We start from the raw sequence: 11916 nt of genomic DNA, 5'->3' as shown, positions 1-11916 counted from the left end.
AATGTACTCTTGCAATTAATATATATATAGGACTCCTTTTCTGTACTCTTGGGAGTATGTACTCCCATCCTCAATATACCTCATATACGCATTAATTATACCTCTTTATTATTCTTAATATATACTTCATTAAATATTTTAAGATACCCCAATATGAGTTTAGTTGAAAAAATATCATCTGCGACGTACTTTTTTGTAATATACCTTTTCACGTACAAACATATCAGTATATAAGTAAATATTTAAAAATACATAGACTCACATGAATTTTTTCATGAAACTCGTTTTGGGGTATCTAATAATTACTAATGAAGTATATTAAAAATAATAAAAAGGTATAAAAGATTCATTTATGTGGTATATGAGGAGTGGGAGTACGTACTCCCAGGAGTACACAACCATTTTCCTACATATATATCATCGAATGTCTCGCACCACCATATTCACACATACACATATACGTATGTATATAGAATTAGGTATATACAATTTCTCCTACATGGAGGCATTATTGCGGTAGCGGGTAATGGAATTCTCCTGTAGGATCTATGACCTGGTCGAGCAAAAATCCCGCTATTTCCTCTGCAATTGCTCGTACGCGATCCATTGGTAGAAGCTTTTGCCGCACCTCATTGAACTGTTAAGAAGGAGATCAATATGCATGTATTACCTGTCTGACTAGATATCGATAATGATGTAAAAATTGTGTATAGTGTTCTGGCAAACATACACATATCTGTCTATCAGATGTGCTCCTTTCGGACGTCATCATGCGAATGTTCTCGCAAACGTAGTATGCACATAAATCATTCCCCAGCTCCTGCTTCATGGCCTGCACGAGAATAGAGTTCAATCAGATAATAATTAATCAAGCATCATAATTAATGTTATTGAAACTAGAATTAAAGAGATTGCATGGTAGCTAGCTAGCTAGTACTACTTAATTAATTATCGTGGGTCGATACCAATACAGATTTTCTCTGAACGGGCCTGGAGCGTCTTTGATGAACTTTTGCCAAGCCCTGCCGGCCCGCCGGCAAAGAAAATGAATAAATGACTTATTAATTAGTTGATATCAGGACATATATATATAAAGATTGATATTACCTGTTGACTATCCCCTTCACGATTGAGTACTCTTTAGGTTTTTTAAGCAGTGAGTCCAGTACTTCAACTTTTCTTTTTTTAACTTTAATGTCTACCAAGATCCAGTGGTACCTGCATGCGCATGTTTGCATGTATAAATTAAGCGGACATGTGCATAACACTCATCAACTAACCCTAAACCCTAAACACTTATTAACATCTAGCTAGTAATAAAAACAGAATTTGTAGTACAAGATAGTGTGACTCACTGGAAGTTGTAAGGAAGTACACTACAAGAAATATGTCAACTAGTGACCTTCTGTCAGTGACCCTGGAAGAAATGGTCATAGATCTATGACCATTTCAGACCAATTAGTCAAAAGCTGTTCAGGGGGCTCCAAACCCTAAACCATTGCGACCATTTTGGTCAGAAAGGTCATAATTTCCTTACATGAAATGGTCATAAAGCAAACAGCGCTAGTCCGCTGCCTTATTTCTAGTTGTTAACGACCAATATAGATGGTCATAGCCTTGTAAATTGTGGTGGGTTGCTATGACTAGGCGCCACCTCATCAGTTTTGCCTATGTGTTATGTCCATGTGGCAGTTTTTGCCCTAGGTTGTGAAGCAACCTATATTTCTGTCATTCCCAAAATTCCCAAAAAATCTCATAAATTCTTTTGGTCATACCTTCGTCAAATATGTAAAAACCTTCCTTGCCTAGTTCAAAAATAATTCAAAAATATTCATTTTCCTATTTTGTTCAGAACAACAGTTTGTGAAGGAAGTACCACTTTGGCATGTCCGAAGAGTATCCATTTTCTACAGTGCTTTCCTATGCCTAAATAACCGTCCTCCACCAAATGCCAGCGCAATCCATTCATTATTTTGAGCCGAGCTTCAACATTCGTATTTATGTCCAGTTTGGTAGTTTGCAAAGCAAGTACCACCTAGACTCCTCCTTTTGAGCTGAAAATTTGTGAAGACGGTCTTCTTAGTAACCGATCATCCTCAGCCAAAACTCGCGCCCATTAGCCATGTACATTTCCCGTACCCCTAATCAAACACTTGGCTGCTAATTCATGTTTGAGCATCGATCGGTATCCTCGTGAGAATATTATGTTATAATTTTCTTCCTAGCACCTACATGGGGAGTGCCCAACCCACTAGACATGCCTAGGCTGCCCAGAACACATGGCAACGCCACGGTCACGTGGTGACCGCGCGGCGGGCATGCGAGTTTACACGCTCTAGAGTTGGGGGCCTCGGCCACCGCCCAAACCTCGACGTATTGCCACCAAACCATGCATTTATGATTAAATAGGTACTTATGTAACTATAAATGATTTTTGTAAAAAATAAATAGTAAACTATGAGGCAGCTACAGTTCAAATTTGACCCGCTTCCTGCTGAATCGGCGGGAATTTGTCTTTTTCACCAGAGGTGGATCAAAACTTTTGACACCCAACCATTTTTGTCAACTGTGCATTAAATATGGCCTAGTAATTTAGAAAATTGATTTGGTCCAATTTGGTAACAAATATATGGTAGGTCCTTCACCAAAAAAACTCATTTCGGGCACTCGGAAAATGGAAAATGTATTTTCCGTGCAAAGAAAATGAAAACTCCCTTAGGCAACATTGTTTGGAATTCCAAGATGCACCCTTGTGCACAATATGAGATCATTTGAACAAACTTTGCCAAGAATGTGGCCATAAGATTGATTATCTGGCTTGAAAGCCATGAATCTTAACGCATGATAGCTCATTTCTGAGAACACTTTTTAAAAATAATTGTCGTATTACAAGTTTATTATTTTTCCTGGGAACTTGGCCACATATAATGACACAATGCGAAGGTTTCCCAATTTTTTGATTTTTCTGAATTTTTTATGCCCGTTTCAGAATGCGGTCAGAACGGCGGGAATGACTGTTCCTAGCTAGTGGTTGAATCTTGGAATTTTTTTGGTGTTTCTCTGATTAAATAGATACTTATGTACCTAGAAATGATTTTTGTTAAAAATAAAGAGCAAACTACGAGGCAACTACAGTTCAAATTTGACCCGCTTCCAACTAAATCGGCGGGAATTTGTCTTTTTCACCAGAGGTGGATAAAAACTTCTTACACCCAACCATTTGGTTAATTGTGCATTAAATATGGCCTAGTATTTTAGAAAAATGATTTGGTCCAATTTTGCAACAATTATTTGGGAGTCCTTCACAAAAAAAACCTCCTTTGGGCACTCGAAAAATGGAAAATGGTTCTTTTGTCCAAAGAAAAAGAAAACTTCCTTAGTAAACATTGTTTCCATTCCAATATGCAACCTTGTGCACAATATGAGATCATTTGAACAAACTATGCCATGAATGTGGCCATAAGATTGATCATTTGGCTTGAAAGCCATTGATCTCCACATGTGATAGCTCGTTTCTTAGAACACTTTTTTAAAATAATTGCCGTATTACAAGTTTATTATTTTTCCTGGGAACTTGGCCACGTATAATGAGACAATGCGATGGTTTCCCAATTTTTTGATTTTTTTTTGCATTTTTATGCCCGTTTCAAAATGCGGTCAAAACGGCGAGAATGACCGTTCCTAGCTAGTCGTTGAATCTTGGAATTTTTTGGTGTTTCTCTGATTAAATAGATACTTAGTACCTAGAAATGATTTTTGGAAAAAATAAAGAGCAAACTACGAGGCAACTATAGTTCAAATTTGACCCACTTCCAACTGAATCGGCGGGAATTTGTCTTTTTCACCAGAGGTGGATCAAAACTTTTTACACCCGACCATTTTGTCAATCGTGCATTAAATATGTCCTAGTATTTTAGAAAATTGATTTGGTCCAATTTTGCAACAATTATGTGGGAGGTCCTTCACAAAAAAAACCTCCTTTTGGACACTCGAAAAATGGAAAATGGCTTTTTCATCCAAAAAAAATGAAAACTTCCTTAGGCAACATTGTTTTCCATTCGAATATGCACCTTGTGCATAATATGAGATCATTTGAACAAACTATGCCATGAATGTGGCCATAATATTGATCATTTGTCTTGAAAGCCATTGATCTCCACACATGATAACTTGTTTCTGAGAACACTATTTAAAAATAATTGTTGTATTACAAGTTTGTTATTTTTCCTGGGAACTTTGCCACAAATAATGACACAATGTAAAGGTTTCCCAGTTTTTTGATTTTTTTTGAATTTTTATGCCCGTTTCGAAATGCGGTCAAAACGGCGGGAATGACCGTTCCTAGCTAGTGGTTGAATCTTGGATTTTTGGTGTTTCTCTGATTAAATAGATACTTATGTACCTAGAAATGATTTTTGAAAAAAATAAAGAGCAAACTACAAGGTAGCTACAGTTCAAATTTGACCCGCTTCCAGCTGAATCGGTGAAAATTTATCTTTTTCATGAGAGGTGGATCAAAACTTTTTATACCCGACCATTTTGTCAATTATGCATTAAATATGTCCTAGTATTTTAGAAAATTGATCTGGTTCAATTTTTCAACAATTATTTGGGAGGTCCTTCGCAATAAAAAACTCATTTCGGGCACTCAGAAAATGGAAAATATATTTTCCATGCAAAGAAAATGAAAACTCCCTTAGGCAACATTGTTTGAAATTCCAAGATGCACCCTTGTGCAGAATATGAGATCATTTGAACAAACTATGCCAATAATGTGGCCATAAGATTGATCATTTGTGCACAATATGAGATCACATGATTTTAACACATTATTTTTAGGCAACTATGACCTATTTAGATGGTCATAACATCATACTTCATTGTGATTGGTCCGTGGACGTATCACACGGATCGTGCATCATACGCCGTCGGATGCTCGCAGATCCAACGACCGTCCTCAACCCTTCCACACCAACCCCGAAACCCTAGCTTTGTCCTCTGGTCATTTTCCATCCACCCCTCACCTCCTTTCTTTCTTGCCTCCCACGATTCGATCCAATCCTCGCCTCCTTTCTTTCTAGCCTCCCATGATTCGATCCAATCCTCTTCCCCGACCCCTCCCTCCACCTCATCTCCCCCGATCCCATGGGCCGGCGGTGACCTCCTCTCAACCAGCCCCCACCCATCCATCTCTCTATCTCTCCAGCGTCCCCTCTCTCTCTCCCGTGGCGGCGCTCACCACTTCAACACCGTCGGCGACCACAACCATGGCCTCCACCTCCCCTCCCCTCCCTGGCTAGAGACCCACTCCCTCCCCCGACTCCTCTCCCTCCCCCGACTCCTCTCCAATCCCGCCGCTGGCGGACTACCACCCCCACCGGCGACCTCCCTCCCTCCCTTCCCCCTGAGATCTCGGGGGATCCTGCTGCGATGGCCCTGGTGATTTGCTACTGCATCGTCTACTGCTTCAACCACGACACCGTCATCTACTGCTTGAACCACGATGTCGGTTCTTCGTCGACCTCCACCACGCGCGCTGGCATCCGTCCATCTCCGGCCATGGTGACCGCGGATCTCCGACCATGATGGGTACGTCTGTCTCCCCCCTCTCTCACCCTTCCTGCCTGCCTCGACGCCTTAATGTTTCGGTGTCATCTCTGCTTGTCACAGCTCCTTCATGCGGTGCGCGCATCGGTGGATCTAGCATGCGCGAGGCAGTGGATCTAGGTTGCGAGATTAGGGGTAACAGCGGGGGTTGCGTAGTTGCGAGCTGGATTTGTTTATTTGGCGCATTTTCCCTCTCTGTTAATTGACGAGTGGTGGAGCAATTAAGAGATTTTTCTGTTCCAGACCACACTGATATATTGGGACCTTGTTTAGTATTCATTGATGATCATAGTCTCAACTTTAAGCCAAGCAGATGATTTCCTCACGTAGCATCAATGAATACATGAGGAATTGCTGTGTCTCCTGGCAAGTTGTCTTAATTTCGTAGGGTTGTATACTAACCTTGTTTTGATCTTGCTGATGCAGGGTAAGGAGTTGAAAGGCGCAGGTGGTCAGGCCTGCAATGAGTGCGCCCTCCTGGTCTGCCGCCTTTGCTATGAGTATGAACATGAGGATGGCGTACAACAAGGAGTTGACGGCCTACTCAAGCGCCAAGGGAAGGCGGCAGGCTGGCAGCGCCACCAAGAGCCCAACACGAACCTCCAATATTGAGTCCTACCTATAATTCACGGATAAGGGTATTGATTAAGCTACTCCTGCCCTTCTGATTGATTAAAACGGCTGTTGATGCTTGTGCTAGCTTGCTAGGCCCTTCTGATTAAGTTACTCCTTAATCTTAGTGCTTCAACCTCCAAGATCTACTAGTTTTCTTGCTGAAATGAATGCAGGCATTTCAATTCCTTATGTTTCTACTCCGGGTTTTAGTCATAGAGCAAGGAATTCAGTATAAATTTAGGTGTACTTCAAGGGGTTGTCGTATGTCCAACACCAATTTCTGAAATGAATGTGGGTATTCCCTATCATAGTACTCCGGGTTTTAGTCAATTGCCTGTTTACAGTGTTGTTTTCTTTTGAGATATTACCGCGCTGCAGAAAATTCATAGAAAGAAAGTTAAAATTTAGAGTAGAACTTCATGAATGTACTGCTCTCATAAATTCACTTTAAGATTGGTGTTCTAGGCCAAGTTATTTAGCCAATTTGATGTTGTTCAGAATTTCTGAATGTACTCTGAGCATGCAAGCTAATTTACCTCGAGCATATTGTTTTCATCAGACTAGTGTACCTTGAGCATGCAAAGTAAACACATGCTACTCCACTTGTCTATTTGTACAGAAACTTTTGTTTAAATAATCCGAGCAAATAATCCAAATGGTGGAAACACATTCTGTTATGAAATTTGTCTACTCCACTTGTTTGACTGTATTGAAACCATTGTTTGCATGTTTCTAAAATACAGAGAAGAACACCCTGTGTTCTGGTAAAATATTTGTTGGCTATGATATGAAATTCCATGATGTGTGTGTTGTTTCAGTTTCTGTAGCTACAACAAAGTCCCAGTTTACTCTGTACTTGCTGCTGATGATTGCTGGCTAAATTTACAGTTGAAATAACAGTAGCCAAGGAGTAGATACAAGACGTATTTACCGTATTTTGCATCGAATGTTCAAAATCAGTTTTGTTCTTGTTCTGCGAGTCAAATTGCATAAGATGGGAGTATCACAACATGCATATACTGAAGATGGGAGTATCACAACCTGAATGTGCAGCTTATGTAGTTTCTGTATTTTTTTAACTCCCTTTTTCTGTTTATACAGAAACTTCTGTTTAAATAAACCAAGCACATAAACCAAACGGTGCGAACACATTCTGTTCTGAAATTTGTCTACTCCACTTGTTTGTTTGTACTGAAACCTTTGTTTGCATGTTTCTAAAATACGGAGAAGAACACCCTGTGTTCCGGTAAAATATTTGTTGGCTATGATATGAAATTCCATGATGTGTGTGTTGTTTCAGTTTCTGTAGCTACAACAAAGTCCCAGTTTACTCTGTACTTGCTGCTGATGATTGCTAGCAAAATTTACAGTGGCGGTGTCGAGGAGGAGAGCAGCGGGCTGGAGCAGCCGCCGCTGGTTTTCTTACTGTTTTTTTTAAATGTCACAACTTACTATGCCGCTACCAAGTAAAAACCAACTTTGTTAGTACCCAGTAAAAACGAACCTGCTTTGCCACTAGCAAATAATGCACCATCTTGAATTGCAATTGATCCAATTCCCCTAGTTGCCAGAAATCAAAGCTTATGGCGGTGACCTACTGTTTGAGAGCAGCAGGGGCTTTGTCCTAGTTTACTGGCCTAATTTTTGTTAACACATTGGTACTACTACTAGTGGTATTGTTGGCATGATAAATGTCCCGAATCTTGTTGTTTATGATTGGGAGCACAGTCGTACTGTTACAACATGTTGTTGATTTTTTATATAGAGTCAGATGCTGTTGATTTTAGTACTAGTCAGACCTAAAATATTATTACCGTTTAAAGTGACTGTTTCTCCTTTTGTATGTTAGTTGGTTGTGCCCCTCTGCTGGAGGATCTCAGTCCAACTACTCTGGATGCATCTATGACATGGTGGACAAGGCAGTAGAAGCATGTGACATGGCAGCCAAGGGAGTTGTTTTGTGGGATGAAGTGTTGGTAAAGACAACAAGCCCCAAGGATCTGCATATGCGTTGCAAGTAACTCTGCCGCAACCGCGGCCGGCTGTGCTTCTTCCTTGGCTACAAACCACCTAGGTGAGCTCTATCCCTCTCTGTGGTGCTTCTGGTGGCCTTGTACTGGTGATTGTGGTGTTGTGCTCTGACCAGTGGCATGATTTACGCACTATGGCAATTTTAGGTTTAGGGAAAATATGCACTGTTGCTCCTGATCAAACCAATTGGCCAATATCCAGTTATCCTGCTATGTGTATGGATTTGTTTATGTGGATTTGGTCTAATCTATGTCCTCATGTTGATCTACTGGTCCGTGTGCGTGTGTGTGTGTGTGTGTGTGGAGTAAAGTTGTGGTTTGTGCTTCTCCTTTGTAACATGATGAAACAAGCACCTGTAGCGTCTGAGTTAGTGGGTGTTTGTCTACATGGTAAAGCTTCTTTGCCATGTATTTCATTAGGATGTGAACAATCTACTACATGCTCACAAAGCTATTGACTTAAATTTTGGGTTTCTTTGCTGTCAATGTTCGCCAAGCTATTTAAACGACGATGACAAAAGGAAATCATGAATACTCATATAGAAACTATATGGTAATAACTATACACGTTATCATTGAGTTTGCTGTGTGTTTATAGAATGACATGGTTAGCTAATTAAGCCCTGTTCGTGTATCTTTTAGAATTTGCTTCATTGGTAGCACATTCAGATATATTAATTAATTTTTTGCATGTTGGAGAATTTAGACGATGTTAACAAACCGTAATCACGAATACTTGTATAGAAACTTGCACGACCATCTTGTTTAATTTTGTGATATTCCTCCATACTAGGAGTTAATCAGCTGAACTGTTATTCAGCTTTCATTGGCAGTTTTAATTTCACTGAAATCATCTTTTCTTTTCTATGCTCATGTTCAAGCCTGGTAGTATATTTTTTTCCAAATGGTCTGTTTACTTGATTTATCTGTTGTTTGATTTTGCTCCATCAGCTTTCCTGATGTCCCCGTACATATATATGTTGGTTGTAATCTTCTTGAAGAATGCAAGTACTTGATAATCCATTCTGTTCTTGTAGGTGAATGGAACTCCGTTGAGGACTTCTACCCATGTTGAAGAGCAGCTAGCTTTTTTACTGGTAGAGCGGTCTATTTGTAGATCCCATTATTTATGATTGTGTGGATCTGGGTGAAGTTTGAAGTTCCTGAGTATGCAAGATTCGATGGTTAAACTGGTTGATGTGATGTGAATGATTGTATGAAAACTGGTTGTTGTGATGTGAATGAGTGTATGTAGTTTCACGTGTTCTGTTCTGTATAGCATATTATAATAAACTTATTTTAGCTATTATTTGAAGATTTTCATATGCTTTCTCTCTTCTGTCTGTTTGATATATACATATATATTGTTTATTAATAAGTCATGAAAAATCTGACATTTGGGACCCATCTGTAAACTGGAGCTGGGAACAAAAGTTGGAAATAAAAAATAAATTGATTGCAAAATGTTGTGCTAGAAAATAAGAAGGCCAAATTGTAGGCCAGGCCCATGTAGCTTACTGAAATTAACATAAAATACATATATTAAAAGGGCTTGCCTAAAAAATAATACATGGGTTGAATTACTGGGTCAGACCCATGTAGCTAATAAAAACACAGGAAAAAAACACATTAAAAAGCCGAATTGTTGGGCTAGGCTCATGTAGAAAACTGAATTGGACCGGGCTGAATCTTATGCCACATCAGATTGCCACGTCGGATGCCTACGTGGCTTGGGGAGGCTGCTAGTGACAAAACAAAACAATAGGCATATTTTGGTCGTAAATGTCCACGACATTCTCATAGAGAAGGTCGTTAATTTCAGTTTATGACCGCCAGCTTTTGACCTTCTGTTTTTTGTCAAAAAAGGTCGGAAATGAAAAACAATGACCTTTCATTGACCAATAGTCAAGGTCACAAGTTGACATATTTCTTGTAGTGGTAGTATATCTGCATTGGTAATGAGGCGCTTCAAGAACTCTAGCATGTTATTCTCTATTTCTTGTTTATAATGTTCATATGACCATGTCTCTTCATTAATGGTATTTGGGTCAATGAACCCAATGCCATAGCCTCCAGCTTTTCTCATTTCGGACATCTTCATCCTGCATAATACCACAGAAAAGAATATATAGTAAGGATAATTACATGTAATGATCAACAAGAGCACTACAGCTAGCTTGAGACTTAAATTACAGAAATAAATCACTTAGAGACAATAGCAACTGACGATAGATTTGTCGAGTGCGTCATAATTGAATAACTGAAACAGTTCTGTATACTCAATAGACAGAGCTAGCATATGGAATTATCCTCTTCCTTGACTTTCACCATGGGGAACTATAGATTGTGGGTCTTGCAAATTTTCATGTACCATTGATGCAATTCATACATTCTCATAGGGAGGTTCTTGACCTCCTCGGGCTTGATCAAAGGTTCACCACGGACATATTTTCGTTTTATTTCCTCCTCTCTAAGTGGAGACATGTGCTCGATCTCAAGGAGTTGTCCAACAGTCATACCGATCATTTCAGCCTGCATTATATGCTCCTCGGTTATTACCAGATTGCCCAGCTGGGGAACGTTAACGGTTTGCCCACATATATATAGGGCGCCGATACTCTTATGTGTTGTTGGCATAACAAGCGGGGGTATCAATTGCGTCGCCTGTTCTCCCAGCTGGGGAACGGTTTTCCGCATTTTTTGCCAGCTGCTTGGCTCGAGCTTGAGCTCGACTCCTTCTGTACTCGTGCTCAATGTGCCTTCCTGATTTGGCGCTCATAGTCTGAGTCAAGCACTTTTCCTCTGGAGCTGGTGGTCTAGCCATACGAATAAAGTGGCAATCTTTTCCTCTGGCACTTTCTCCCTTGGCGGCGGTGCCGGTTTCGGTCCAAAATGGGCGTCCACTAGGGCCTTCACTATGGCTATGTTTTGCTCCTCGGTCATGTCGTAAGGCCTCTGAGGAAGAGGAGCGAGGCTTGGACCATATTTATATCGCTTGACTCCGCCTATACCTCCTGTACTACCTCGACTCGTAGCGCTACACATCATAGCTGCGGCGTCTCTCTTCCCCGATTGCTAAGGCAGCGGAGACGGCTGACGTGGCTGAGTTGGAGCAGGAGGAGGGGCCTAACGATGTGCCGGACTTGAAGCATGAGGATTGGCCTCACGCGGCGTCGGACTTGAAGCAGGAGGAGTGGCCTCGTGCTGTGCCGGACTTGAAGCAGGAGGAGTGGCCTACTGCTATGCCGGACTTGGAGGAGGAGTGGCCTCACATCGAGGAGGAGTCGGATGACGACGCGGTGTCGGTGGCCTTCGAAAGATGATGCAATCCTTTCTCCATAGGATGATATGATGTATGGCCTCTCCCAGTGTGTGCTCCTGGTGATGCCCAGGAATGTCAAGCTCTAGCCCTGAATATTGGTCCACCACCTCATCAACCATGACACGAGCATAGCCGGCTGGAATCGGGTTGCAATGGAAGGTTGCTTCGGGGGGATTTGTATAAGCAACAGCGTCTGCCACCTTCATCGATATGTTCTTCATTTTGAAGTGTGGCTTGGACGGGGACGGGGACGGGGCGGCGACGGGGACGGGGACGGGGACGGGGCGGCGACGGGGGCGTCGACAAGGGGTGGCGATGGGGGCGGCGGGCGACGGGGCAGAG

General features: G+C 41.2%; 1 long non-coding RNA gene across 1 annotated transcript; it reads left to right on the top strand.

The window, feature by feature from the left end:
- The first annotated feature begins 5461 nt into the window (after positions 1 to 5461).
- Positions 5462 to 9343, top strand: LOC123057440 (uncharacterized). Its single transcript, XR_006426851.1, has 4 exons — positions 5462 to 5589; positions 6034 to 6245; positions 8072 to 8296; positions 9290 to 9343. It is a non-coding gene; the product is annotated as an uncharacterized lncRNA (long non-coding RNA).
- The last annotated feature ends 2573 nt before the right edge of the window (positions 9344 to 11916 follow it).

This window comes from Triticum aestivum, chromosome 3A (genome assembly GCF_018294505.1).
Source record: "Triticum aestivum cultivar Chinese Spring chromosome 3A, IWGSC CS RefSeq v2.1, whole genome shotgun sequence".
Classification (NCBI taxonomy): Eukaryota; Viridiplantae; Streptophyta; class Magnoliopsida; order Poales; family Poaceae; genus Triticum; species Triticum aestivum.
Note: the sequence above shows the minus strand (reverse complement) of the source record. Positions and strands in the feature narration are given on the sequence as shown.